At 41.4% G+C, this 13,392-nt stretch overlaps 1 pseudogene; it reads left to right on the forward strand.

Moving 5' to 3' along the window:
- Window positions 1-13,392, forward strand: part of LOC139372768 (gamma-aminobutyric acid type B receptor subunit 1-like) — a 274,428-nt pseudogene that overhangs the window by 122,107 nt on the left and 138,929 nt on the right.

Below are 13,392 nucleotides of genomic sequence, written 5' to 3' on the forward strand. Positions count from 1 at the left end.
ACTGACTCTGACCTTACATGATAAGGCACATTTATGAAATATGAACTCATGGAGAGAGGGAAGGGTAGATAGATGGAGGGAAGGGAGAGGGAGGATGGAAGAAAGGGAGAGAGAGAGAGAGAGAGAGAGAGAGAGAAGAGGGAAGGGTAGATAGATGGAGGGAAGGGAGAGGGAGGATGAGAGAGAGAGAGAGAGAGAGAGAGAGAGAGAGAGAGAGAGAGAGAGAGAGAGAGAGAGAGAGAGAGAGAGAGAGAGAGAGAGAGAGAGAGAGAGAGAGAGAGAGAGAGAGAGAGAGAGAGAGAGAGAGAGAGAGAGAGAGATATATATATATGATGGAATCACCACCATGTGCTACTGCAGCTATTCTCTTTCAGCTTAGGTACTTAATCTAAATTGCTCCTCTTACAAAAATGGTCTCCAGAATTGCTAATCAGCTTTGCAGCAAAACGTCAGTTAAATGTATTGGGCACTAAGGTGTACAGCGCTCAAAACTCCCCAGAACACTATCATGTGTATGCTTGTTTTCTTTGACAGTACAATTAGTATTAATTTACATTCTGGTCTGATTTGAACATGTACACGTGGCTCTACTGTTCTTAAGGTTAATAACATAAATGGGTCAAACAAAACCCGGTAATACCAGCATACCGTTGCATAAGCACTACAAGAAACAATTACCCACAAGGACATGGGGGGGAACAGAGGGTTAAATACGCAACGTGGAATTGATGGAATTGGAACCAGGTGTGATGGAAGACAAGACAAAAACAATGGAAAATGAAAAGTGGATCGGCGATGGCTCGAAGATCGGTGACGTTGACCGCCCGAACAAGGAGAGGGACCAACTTCGGCGGAAGTCGTAACATTAAGAGAAGAGGAGACGGTTATTAAGAGAAGAGCAGAAGGTTATTAAGAGAAGAATGATATTAAGAGAAGAGGAGGGGGTTATGAAGAGAAGAGGAGGGGTTATGAAGAGAAGAGGAGGGGTTATGAAGAGAAGAGGAGACGGTTATTAAGAGAAGAGGAGGTTATGAAGAGAAGAGGAGGTTATGAAGAGAAGAGGAGGGGTTATGAAGAGAAGGAGAAGGTTATGAAGAGAAGAGAAGGGGGTTATTAAGAGAAGAGGAGGGGGTTATGAAGAGAAGGAGAAGGTTATGAAGAGAAGGAGAAGGTTATGAAGAGAAGAGGAGGGGGTTATTAAGAGAAGAGGAGGCGGTTATGAAGAGAAGGAGAAGGTTATGAAGAGAAGAGGAGAAGGAATGACTATGGGTAGTAGGAGGGCAAGACATACAGCTTTCTAACAAGAAGCATCCGGCAGAAATGGAAAGATGGAGAGATGGGAAAACATATTGAGGGACACAGACAGAGAGATAGAGATCAAGCAGACAGAGAGATAGAGATCGTGCAGACAGAGTGATGGAGATCATGCAGACAGAGATAGAGATCAAGCAGGCAGAGATAGAGATCAAGCAGACAGAGAGATAGAGATCAAGCAGACAGAGAAATCCAGATCAAGCAGACAGAGAGATAGAGATCAAGCAGAAAAAGAGATAAAAAGAGATATGGTAGAAAGAGATATGGTAGAAATAGATATGGTAGAAAGAGATATGGTAGAAATAGATATGGTAGAAAGATATATGGTAGAAAGAGATATGGTAGAAAGTGATATGGTAGAAAGTGATATGGTAGAAAGAGATGGTAGAAAGAGATATGGTAGAAAGAGATATGGTAGAAAGTGATATGGTAGAAAGAGATATGGTAGAAAGAGATATGGTAGAAAGAGATATGGTAAAAATAGATATGGTAGAAAGAGATATGGTAGAAAGAGATATGGTAGAAATAGATATGGTAGAAAGTGATATGGTAGAAAGTGATATGGTAGAAAGAGATATGGTGGAAAGAGATATGGTAGAAATAGATATGGTAGAAAGAGATATGGTAGAAAGTGATATGGTAGAAAGTGATATGGTGGAAAGAGATATGGTAAAAATAGATATGGTAGAAAGAGATATGGTAGAAAGAGATATGGTAGAAAGTGATATGGTAGAAAGTGATATGGTAGAAATAGATATGGTAGAAAGTGATATGGTAGAAAGAGATATGGTAGAAAGTGATATGGCAGAAAGTGATATGGCAGAAAGAGATATGGTAGAAAGTGATATGGTAGAAAGAGATATGGTAGAACGAGATATGGTAGAAAGAGATATGGTAGAAAGAGATATGGTAGAAAGTGATATGGTAGAAAGAGATATGGTAGAAAGAGATATGGTAGAAAGAGATATGGTAGAAAGAGATATGGTAGAAATAGATATGGTAGAAATAGATATGGTAGAAAGTGATATGGTAGAAAGAGATATGATAGAAAGTGATATGATAGAAAGAGATATGGTAGAAAGTGATATGGTAGAAAGTGATATGGTAGAAATGGATATGGTAGAAAGAGATATGGTAGAAAGAGATATGGTAGAAATAGATATGGTAGAAAGTGATATGGTAGAAAGTGATATGGTAGAAAGAAATATGGTAGAAAGTGATATGATAGAAAGAGATATGGTAGAAAGAGATATGGTGGAAATAGATATGGTAGAAAGTGATATGGTAGAAAGTGATATGGTGGAAAGAGATATGGTAAAAATAGATATGGTAGAAAGAGATATGGTAGAAAGAGATATGGTAGAAAGTGATATGGTAGAAAGTGATATGGTAGAAAGAGATATGGTAGAAAGTGATATGGTAGAAAGAGATATGGTAGAAAGTGATATGGTAGAAAGTGATATGGCAGAAAGTGATATGGCAGAAAGAGATATGGTAGAAAGTGATATGGTAGAAAGAGATATGGTAGAACGAGATATGGTAGAAAGAGATATGGTAGAAAGAGATATGGTAGAAAGTGATATGGTAGAAAGAGATATGGTAGAAAGAGATATGGTAGAAAGAGATATGGTAGAAATAGATATGGTAGAAATAGATATGGTAGAAAGTGATATGGTAGAAAGAGATATGGTAGAAAGTGATATGATAGAAAGAGATATGGTAGAAAGTGATATGGTAGAAAGTGATATGGTTGAAAGTGATATGGTAGAAATGGATATGGTAGAAAGAGATATGGTAGAAAGAGATATGGTAGAAATAGATATGGTAGAAAGTGATATGGTAGAAAGTGATATGGTAGAAAGAGATATGATAGAAAGAGATATGGTAGAAAGAGATTTGGTAGAAAGTGATATGGTATAAAGTGATATGGTAGAAAGAGATATGGTAGAAAGAGATATGGTAGAAAGAGATATGGTAGAAAGTGATATGGTAGAAAGAGATATGGTAGAAAGAGATATGGTAGAAATAGATATGGTAGAAATAGATATGGTAGAAAGTGATATGGTAGAAAGAGATATGATAGAAAGAGATATGGTAGAAAGTGATATGGTAGAAAGTGATATGGTAGAAATGGATATGGTAGAAAGAGATATGGTAGAAAGAGATATGGTAGAAATAGATATGGTAGAAAGTGATATGGTAGAAAGAGATATGGTAGAAAGTGATATGATAGAAAGAGATATGGTAGAAAGAGATATGGTAGAAAGTGATATGGTATAAAGTGATATGGTAGAAAGAGATATGGTAGAAAGAGATATGGTAGAAAGAGATATGGTAGAACGAGATATGGTAGAAAGAGATATGGTAGAAAGAGATATGGTAGAAAGTGATATGGTAGAAAGAGATATGGTAGAAAGAGATATGGTAGAAAGAGATATGGTAGAAATAGATATGGTAGAAATAGATATGGTAGAAAGTGATATGGTAGAAAGAGATATGGTAGAAAGTGATATGGTAGAAAGTGATATGGTAGAAAGTGATATGGTAGAACGAGATATGGTAGAAAGAGATATGGTAGAAAGAGATATGGTAGAAAGTGATATGGTAGAAAGAGATATGGTAGAAAGAGATATGGTAGAAATAGATATGGTAGAAATAGATATGGTAGAAAGTGATATGGTAGAAAGAGATATGATAGAAAGAGATATGGTAGAAAGTGATATGGTAGAAAGTGATATGGTAGAAATGGATATGGTAGAAAGAGATATGGTAGAAAGAGATATGGTAGAAATAGATATGGTAGAAAGTGATATGGTAGAAAGAGATATGGTAGAAAGTGATATGATAGAAAGAGATATGGTAGAAAGAGATTTGGTAGAAAGTGATATGGTATAAAGTGATATGGTAGAAAGAGATATGGTAGAAAGAGATATGGTAGAACGAGATATGGTAGAAAGAGATATGGTAGAAAGAGATATGGTAGAAAGTGATATGGTAGAAAGAGATATGGTAGAAAGAGATATGGTAGAAAGAGATATGGTAGAAATAGATATGGTAGAAATAGATATGGTAGAAAGTGATATGGTAGAAAGAGATATGGTAGAAAGTGATATGATAGAAAGAGATATGGTAGAAAGTGATATGGTAGAAAGTGATATGGTTGAAAGTGATATGGTAGAAATGGATATGGTAGAAAGAGATATGGTAGAAAGAGATATGGTAGAAATAGATATGGTAGAAAGTGATATGGTAGAAAGTGATATGGTAGAAAGAGATATGATAGAAAGAGATATGGTAGAAAGAGATTTGGTAGAAAGTGATATGGTATAACGTGATATGGTAGAAAGAGATATGGTAGAAAGAGATATGGTAGAAAGAGATATGGTAGAAAGAGATATGGTAGAAAGTGATATGGTAGAAAGAGATATGGTATAAAGAGATATGGTAGAAATAGATATGGTAGAAATAGATATGGTAGAAAGTGATATGGTAGAAAGAGATATGATAGAAAGAGATATGGTAGAAAGTGATATGGTAGAAAGTGATATGGTAGAAATGGATATGGTAGAAAGAGATATGGTAGAAAGAGATATGGTAGAAATAGATATGGTAGAAAGTGATATGGTAGAAAGAGATATGGTAGAAAGTGATATGATAGAAAGAGATATGGTAGAAAGAGATTTGGTAGAAAGTGATATGGTATAAAGTGATATGGTAGAAAGAGATATGGTAGAAAGAGATATGGTAGAAAGAGATATGGTAGAAAGTGATATGGTAGAAAGTGATATGGTAGAAAGAGATATGGTAGAAAGAGATATGGTAGAAAGTGATATGGTAGAAAGAGATATGGTAGAAAGAGATATGGTAGAAAGAGATATGGTAGAAAGTGATATGGTAGAAATAGATATGGTAGAAAGTGATATGGTAGAAAGAGATATGGTAGAAAGAGATATGGTATCATGCTGCAAAGGAAGATTGAAGGAAAGTGCTGTAAAGCATCTTGGCTGGCTTCTAGACAAATGGAGAGAGAGCGATGAAGAAAGTAAGAGAGAGGAACAAAGGAACAAGAAACATGAATGTGTTAATACATTATTACACACACTCAACACACTGCGATTGGTATTGGTGTGACTGGAAGATGGAAGGGAAATGAGAGCTACAGTATATGAATATGACAGAGGACAAGAAGGCTAGATCTGAAGGAGAGAGGGAGAGGGAGAGAGAGAGAGAGAGAGGAGAGTGATAATAAATGGTGAAGTGCAGAGGAATGAGAGAATCCATGGTCTACTTTGATAATGACTTGACATTTGTAATTAAAATATTTGCATCTAGCTAGAAGAGCGTAGATAGGCAGCACAGTAGTGGAGAGGTCTGAATGAGAGCGAGAACAGGAAGAAATACGGAGTGTAGTGTGTAGTTGTCTGAGGGAAGAAAGGGGGAGAAAGTAGAGATAAATGAAAGGCTCAGTTAAGGGATTGCAAATTCAAAGTGGTTTATGAAATGGAGAGGGATCGAGCAGAACAACCCCCTCCCTCCCTCCCTCCCTCCCTCCCTCCCTCCCTCCCTCCCTCCCTCCCTCCCTCCAGCTCCTCTCTCTCTCTCTCTCTCTCTCTCTCTTCCCCTCCTTCTCTCTGTGCTCTGTAAACCTGGAACACTGTATTATCCCACACTCTCTGCTGCAGTCAACGAAAAATAAATTATGCTCGGGAACCTGTTTGCTTTAACATTTACCCTGCTGCTTGCTACCACGACTGTTTGTGTTGTTGTTTTAACTGCTGAAGGGTAGCCGGGTTAGACTCTCGTCATCTGCTTACCTGTCGTTTACAATTCCGGCATGCAGATCCAGCGTCACGTACATCGTTAATAGACAGGAGAGGGAGAGAGGATCTGGTAGGAATAGACGAATGTGACATGTTTATGTTTTGCCGCGGTCAATCCTACACTACGTGTACACAACCTAACGTGCGCACTAATTATATCATAGCGCAATATCTTTCGGGGAGAGCAGTGAGTATGTAGGAATTGGATAGGGCAAGGACAGACGAATATTTAAAAGGACCACTGTTGAACAGTATAGGTTTCCATCGGATTTATTGCTATTTCTCTCTAAGTTATTTCACCATCTATACATTTTTTCCCCAGAGACTTTATGTTATTGGAATATTTGCAACAGCGCTAAGTCACTCGTTTTATTTCAGTACCCTGGACAGCGCTAAGTCACTCGTTTTATTTCAGTACCCTGGACAGCGCTATACTGAACCAAAGTATGGTCGGAGCCGAGGACAAACTACAAATCATTCTCTTATGCAACGTTTTCTTACCTGTTATTGATATCGAGAGAGCAAGTGGAATTAAGAGACGTCTGACCTACGTGTGCTGTTAATTGACATGTGTTTCTGTTAATTTTTACATAACTTTCACCCGGTCAGCTATTGATTGCGCTAAATGTGTAACTGCAAGAGGATACCCGTCTACCTGCAAATTATATCCAACCGACTTGATTTATAGTTTAGGTGACTATGGATTTGTCTCGTTAATATTATGATTTGTCTCATAATATTGTCCCGAGACCAACACGTGTTGAGTGTAGACAGAGGAAGAATCATTTAGAGGCAGAAAAACAGCATTTTGTGTAGGTTGCTCAGACTTAACAGTTCCATTTATTTACAGACCAAAACCAAAGTTACCCTTCAGCAGAACTAGTGTTGAGATAGATTGGCTATTTAATGAGGGATATAAATAGTTTATTTTGTCTTGACAAAACACAACTTTCAAGAGTTCTTGACACAGCTACAGCAGAACAATATCAGAGGAGAATTAGTCACCAAGACAATTCTCAAACATAAGCAGCATACATCTTTCAAACCAAGTTTCTGAGACTCTAAAACTTCCAACATGGCGGTGTCCTGTCAAAGTCTACCCGAGGTTCGACGCTCCATCATCGGCCAGACACTGATCTTTGCCTCGCTGACTTTACTCCTCTCTTGGTCCTGCCCGGCTCTAGGCAAGAAGAAGCTCTACATCGGTGCCCTCTTCCCGATGAGCGGAGGCTGGCCCGGGGGCCAAGCATGCCTCCCTTCCGCTCAGATGGCCCTCGACTTGGTGAACAAGAGAACGGATATACTGCCGGAGTACGAGCTGGAACTGATCCACTATGATAGCATGGTGAGTAGCCTAGCCCGATACACTAAATAGCATGGTGAGTAGCCTAGCCTAGCCTAATACACTAAATAGCATGGTGAGTAGCCTAGCCTGATACACTAAATAGCATGGTGAGTAGCCTAGCCTGATACACTAAATAGCATGGTGAGTAGCCTAGCCTGATACACTAAATAGCATGGTGAGTAGCCTAGCCTAGCCTGATACACTAAATATCATGATGAGTAGCTTAGCCTAGCCTGATACACTAAATAGCATGATGAGTAGCCTAGCCTGATACACGAAATAGCATGGTGACTAGCCTAGCCTGATACACTAAATAGCATGATGAGTAGCCTAGCCCGATACACTAAATAGCATGGTGAGTAGCCTAGCCTAGCCTAATACACTAAATAGCATGGTGAGTAGCCTAGCCTGATACACTAAATAGCATGGTGAGTAGCCTAGCCTAGCCTGATACACGAAATAGCATGGTGAGTAGCCTAGCCTGATACACTAAATAGCATGATGAGTAGCTTAGCCTGATACACTAAATAGCATGGTGAGTAGCCTAGCCTAGCCTGATACACTAAATATCATGGTGAGTAGCCTAGCCTAGCCTGATACACTAAATAGTATGGTGAGTAGCCTAGCCTGATACATTAAATAGCATGGTGAGTAGCCTAGCCAAGCCTGATGCACTAAATAGCATGATGAGTAACCTAGCAGGCTAGGCTAAGTAGCATGGTGAGTAGCCTAGCCTGATACACTAAATAGCATGGTGAGTAGCCTAGCCTGATACACTAAATAGCATGGTGAGTAGCCTAGCCTAGCCTGATACACTAAATAGCATGGTGAGTAGCCTAGCCTAGCCTGATACACTAAATAGCATGATGAGTTGCCTAGCCTAGCCTGATACACTAAATAGCACGATGAGTAACCTAGCAGGCTAGGCTAAGTAGCATGGTGAGTAGCCTAGCCTGATACACTAAATAGCATGGTGAGTAGCCTTGGCTAAGCTATAGGCAAAGTGCACTTTAAGTTCGTAGGTATAGGTATAGGTATAACAACTTGTAATAGGAATGTAAGGTTGATGCATTGACTGCATGATTTCTGTGTAAACATCCAAAGTGCCTGATTTAAGTGGTTTTTATGGTTGTGTTAATCATTCAGACTGGAACGTTATTTGTGTTGTAGAACAGCATTGTGTCATAATGGCTTGCTTTTTATCACAATTTTGTCTTGCCTATATTTTGTGTAATATGAATACCAAGTCTGTCATGTGTGCAATCTGTCATGCGTGCAATCTGTCATGCGTGCAATCTGTCATGCGTGCAATCTGTCATGCGTGCAATCTGTCATGCGTGCAATCTGTCATGCGTGCAAGCTGTCATGCGTGCAATCTGTCATGCGTGCAATCTGTCATGCGTGCAATCTGTCATGCGTGCAATCTGTCATGCGTGCAATCTGTCATGCGTGCAAGCTGTCATGCCTGCATCTGTCATGCGTGCAATCTGTCATGCCTGAATCTGTCATGCGTGCAATCTGTCATGCGTGCAATCTGTCATGCGTGCAAGCTGTCATGCGTGCAAGCTGTCATGCGTGCAAGCTGTCATGCCTGCATCTGTCATGCGTGCAATCTGTCATGCGTGCAATCTGTCATGCGTGCAATCTGTCATGCGTGCAATCTGTCATGCGTGCAAGCTGTCATGCCTGCATCTGTCATGCGTGCAATCTGTCATGCCTGAATCTGTCATGCGTGCAATCTGTCATGCGTGCAATCAAATCAAATCAAATCAAATTTTATTTGTCACATACACATGGTTAGCAGATGTTAATGCGAGTGTAGCGAAATGCTTGTGCTTCTAGTTCCGACAATGCAGTAATAACCAACAAGTAATCTAACTAACAATTCCAAAACTACTGTCTTGTACACAGTGTGAGGGGATAAAGAATATGTACATAAGGATATATGAATGAGTGATGGTACAGAGCAGCATAGGCAGATACAGTAGATTGTATCGAGTACAGTATATACATATGAGATGAGTATGTAAACAAAGTGGCATAGTTAAAGTGGCTAGTGATACATGTATTACATAAGGATACAGTCGATGATATAGAGTACAGTATATACGTATGCCTATGAGATGAATAATGTAGGGTAAGTAACATTATATAAGGTAGCATTGTTTAAAGTGGCTAGTGATATATTTACATCATTTCCCATCAATCCCATTATTAAAGTGGCTGGAGTTGAGTCAGTGTCAGTGTGTTGGCAGCAGCCACTCAATGTTAGTGGTGGCTGTTTAACAGTCTGATAGCCTTGAGATAGAAGCTGTTTTTCAGTCTCTCGGTCCCAGCTTTGATGCACCTGTACTGACCTCGCCTTCTGGGTGATAGCGGGGTGAACAGGCAGTGGCTCGGGTGGTTGATGTCCTTGATGATCTTTATGGCCTTCCTGTGACATCGGGTGGTGTAGGTGTCCTGGAGGGCAGGTAGTTTGCCCCCGGTGATGCGTTGTGCAGACCTCACTACCCTCTGGAGAGCCTTACGGTTGAGGGCGGAGCAGTTGCCGTACCAGGCGGTGATACAGCCCGCCAGGATGCTCTCGATTGTGCATCTGTAGAAGTTTGTGAGTGCTTTTGGTGACAAGCCGAATTTCTTCAGCCTCCTGAGGTTGAAGAGGCGCTGCTGCGCCTTCTTCACAATGCTGTCTGTGTGAGTGGACCAATTCAGTTTGTCTGTGATGTGTATGCCGAGGAACTTAAAACTTGCTACCCTCTCCACTACTGTTCCATCAATGTGGATAGGGGGGTGTTCCCTCTGGTGTTTCCTGAAGTCCACAATCATCTCCTTAGTTTTGTTGACGTTGAGTGTGAGGTTATTTTCCTGACACCACACTCCGAGGGCCCTCACCTCCTCCCTGTAGGCCGTCTCGTCGTTGTTGGTAATCAAGCCTACCACTGTTGTGTCGTCCGCAAACTTGATGATTGAGTTGGAGGCGTGCGTGGCCACGCAGTCGTGGGTGAACAGGGAGTACAGGAGAGGGCTCAGAACGCACCCTTGTGGGGCCCCAGTGCTGAGGATCAGCGGGGAGGAGATGTTGTTGCCTACCCTCACCACCTGGGGGCGGCCCGTCAGGAAGTCCAGTACCCAGTTGCACAGGGCGGGGTCGAATCTGTCATGCGTGCAATCTGTCATGCGTGCAATCTGTCATGCGTGCAATCTGTCATGCGTGCAAGCTGTCATGCGTGCAATCTGTCATGCGTGCAAGCTGTCATGCCTGCATCTGTCATGCCTGCATCTGTCATGCGTGCAAGCTGTCATGCGTGCAATCTGTCATGCGTGCAATCTGTCATGCGTGCAATCTGTCATGCGTGCAATCTGTCATGCGTGCAAGCTGTCATGCGTGCAATCTGTCATGCGTGCAATCTGTCATGCGTGCAATCTGTCATGCGTGCAATCTGTCATGCGTGCAATCTGTCATGCGTGCAAGCTGTCATGCGTGCAATCTGTCATGCGTGCAAGCTGTCATGCGTCCAATCTGTCATGCATCAATCCCATAATTGGGATATTAAACTGTCCTCTGTGAATTTCTCTAATTTCCTCGGTCATTATTTTTTTAATGAGCGCCAATAGACTGTATCTTTGATTCATGTTCTTTAAGACGGGCTAAAATCACTCTGTAGAAAATTTATCTTATGAGCATTGGTCATCATTATGTAGCCTCTGTTATTCTATTCAATAGAATCAGAAACCCCTTTATTCAAGTACAATTACTGGTGAAATTGCTAGTGCTGACAACAATAAACAGAATATTCAGACAGAGTGCATAATATGTTTAGGAGCATTGGACTCTCTCTCTCTCTCTCTCTCTACCATTCTGCCTCTTCTTCCCACCTGCGTCCCTCCTCCACATCATGGGAGAGAGATGCCAACACACCACACTCACAGTCTGGAAATAGTTAAATGCACTGTGACTGGCTGGTGTTGCTAAGAGCATTGCTCTGATTGGTTGGAACTGCTCTGCATTGGAACCCCACTTCAAAAGACTGGGGGGGGGGGGGGGGTAGAAAGGGAGAAGGGGGAGGGTGGTTAGAGGTTGGCATAACAACAGTAACCAAGACGACTGCGGTTCATACAAACAGAGAGCTACAGATTTCTCTCCAAGAAAAGGGAAAGATTGTGCGCTTACTATCGTTGCTTGAACAGGGAAACAGATGGATGGCGAGGTGATGTGAGCCTGCCTGTTGCGGTAAGCTCCTATTGAGTGTTCAGCGTAGTTAGCCAAATGTAAGAAGTCATCCATCATAGGCACTTACACAGCCACACACAGCCCGTCCAAGTGTCTTCCAGGTCAGCTGCATGATGAGGTGAAAGTTGACCTCTCGCGGACCAGAGCTCTTTCGGATCTGGCGACTGCTTAGGGATTCAGCTCCCAGTGCCTGTTTCTGCCTGTTCTGCTTCCCAAAATGGGAGGGCACTATGAACTGTAGGGCACATAGGACTCTGGTGAAAAGCAGTGCACTATGTACTGTAGGGCCCATTGCAATCTTGTGAAAATAAGTGCACTATGTAGGGAGGGGTTAGAATAATTGAGAACACTCCCCATGAGTATCGCTCTGGATTAGTGGCTCTTTTTGTTTACACAGACATTTATTTGATTTGATAGTAAGAAGGAGGGCAACGTTCTCCAAAACCTATTCATGGACATAACGTCAGATTTAGATGGTGAGCATTAGCAATGAGGATTTACAAGAAAACATGTCCAAAAGGTTGCATTTATTTCTAAGTTTAGGATGGATGGAGTTTTATTTCTAAGTTTAGGATGGATGGAGTTTTATTTCTAAGTTTAGGATGGATGGAGTTTTATTTCTAAGTTTAGGATGGATGGAGTTTTATTTCTAAGTTTAGGATGGATGGAGTTTTATTTCTAAGTTTAGGATGGATGGAGTTTTATTTCTACGCTCAGGATGGATGGAGTTTTATTTCTATGTTTAGGATGGATGGAGTTTTATTTCTACGTTTAGGATGGATGGAGTTTTATTCGTGAGTGTAGGATGGATTGGGTTTAACCTCCACACCAGGCCTCCATAACCTTCATCAAAACGCCTGTGAATCTCCCTGTCGCTCTCTCTTTCTCTCTCTCTCTCTCTCTCTCCACACCAGGCCTCCATAACCTTCATCAAAACGCCTGTGAATCTCTCTGTCGCTCTCTCTTTCTCTCTCTCTCTCTCCACACCAGGCCTCCATAACCTTCATCAAAACGCCTGTGAATCTCCCTGTCGCTCTCTCTTTCTCTCTCTATCTCTCTCTCCACACCAGGCCTCCATAACCTTCATCAAAACGCCTGTGAATCTCTCTGTCGCTCTCTCTTTCTCTCTCTCTCTCTCTCTCCACACCAGGCCTCCATAACCTTCATCAAAACGCCTGTGAATCTCCCTGTCGCTCTCTCTTTCTCTCTCTCTCTCCACACCAGGCCTCCATAACCTTCATCAAAACGCCTGTGAATCTCTCTGTCGCTCTCTCTTTCTCTCTCTCTCTCTCTCTCCACACCAGGCCTCCATAACCTTCATCAAAACGCCTGTGAATCTCCCTGTCGCTCTCTCTTTCTCTCTCTCTCTCTCTCTCCACACCAGGCCTCCTGTAACCCATCTGTCAGCAACACTTAAGTGATGGTTTATAAGCGGTTTTTTGTTTTATTGACGGGATTGACTTCTTGCGACCCCCTATAAAATCATCTGATATATTTAAAGGAACCCTGCACTGTCAAGCCATTTTCAAATAGTCAATACTTGAGAATGAACTTGATTATATATTTATAAAGTGTTCATCTCTAGCCTATTCATATGAATAATGGAAAGTGTCTCTGTGAAGGAAAATAATTGTGCTGTTCCAGTCCAGATGAGTCTTTACAATATCGCTGATACTTCATCC

Source organism: Oncorhynchus clarkii, chromosome 18 (assembly GCF_045791955.1).
Source record: "Oncorhynchus clarkii lewisi isolate Uvic-CL-2024 chromosome 18, UVic_Ocla_1.0, whole genome shotgun sequence".
In the NCBI taxonomy this organism is placed as follows: domain Eukaryota; kingdom Metazoa; phylum Chordata; class Actinopteri; order Salmoniformes; family Salmonidae; genus Oncorhynchus; species Oncorhynchus clarkii.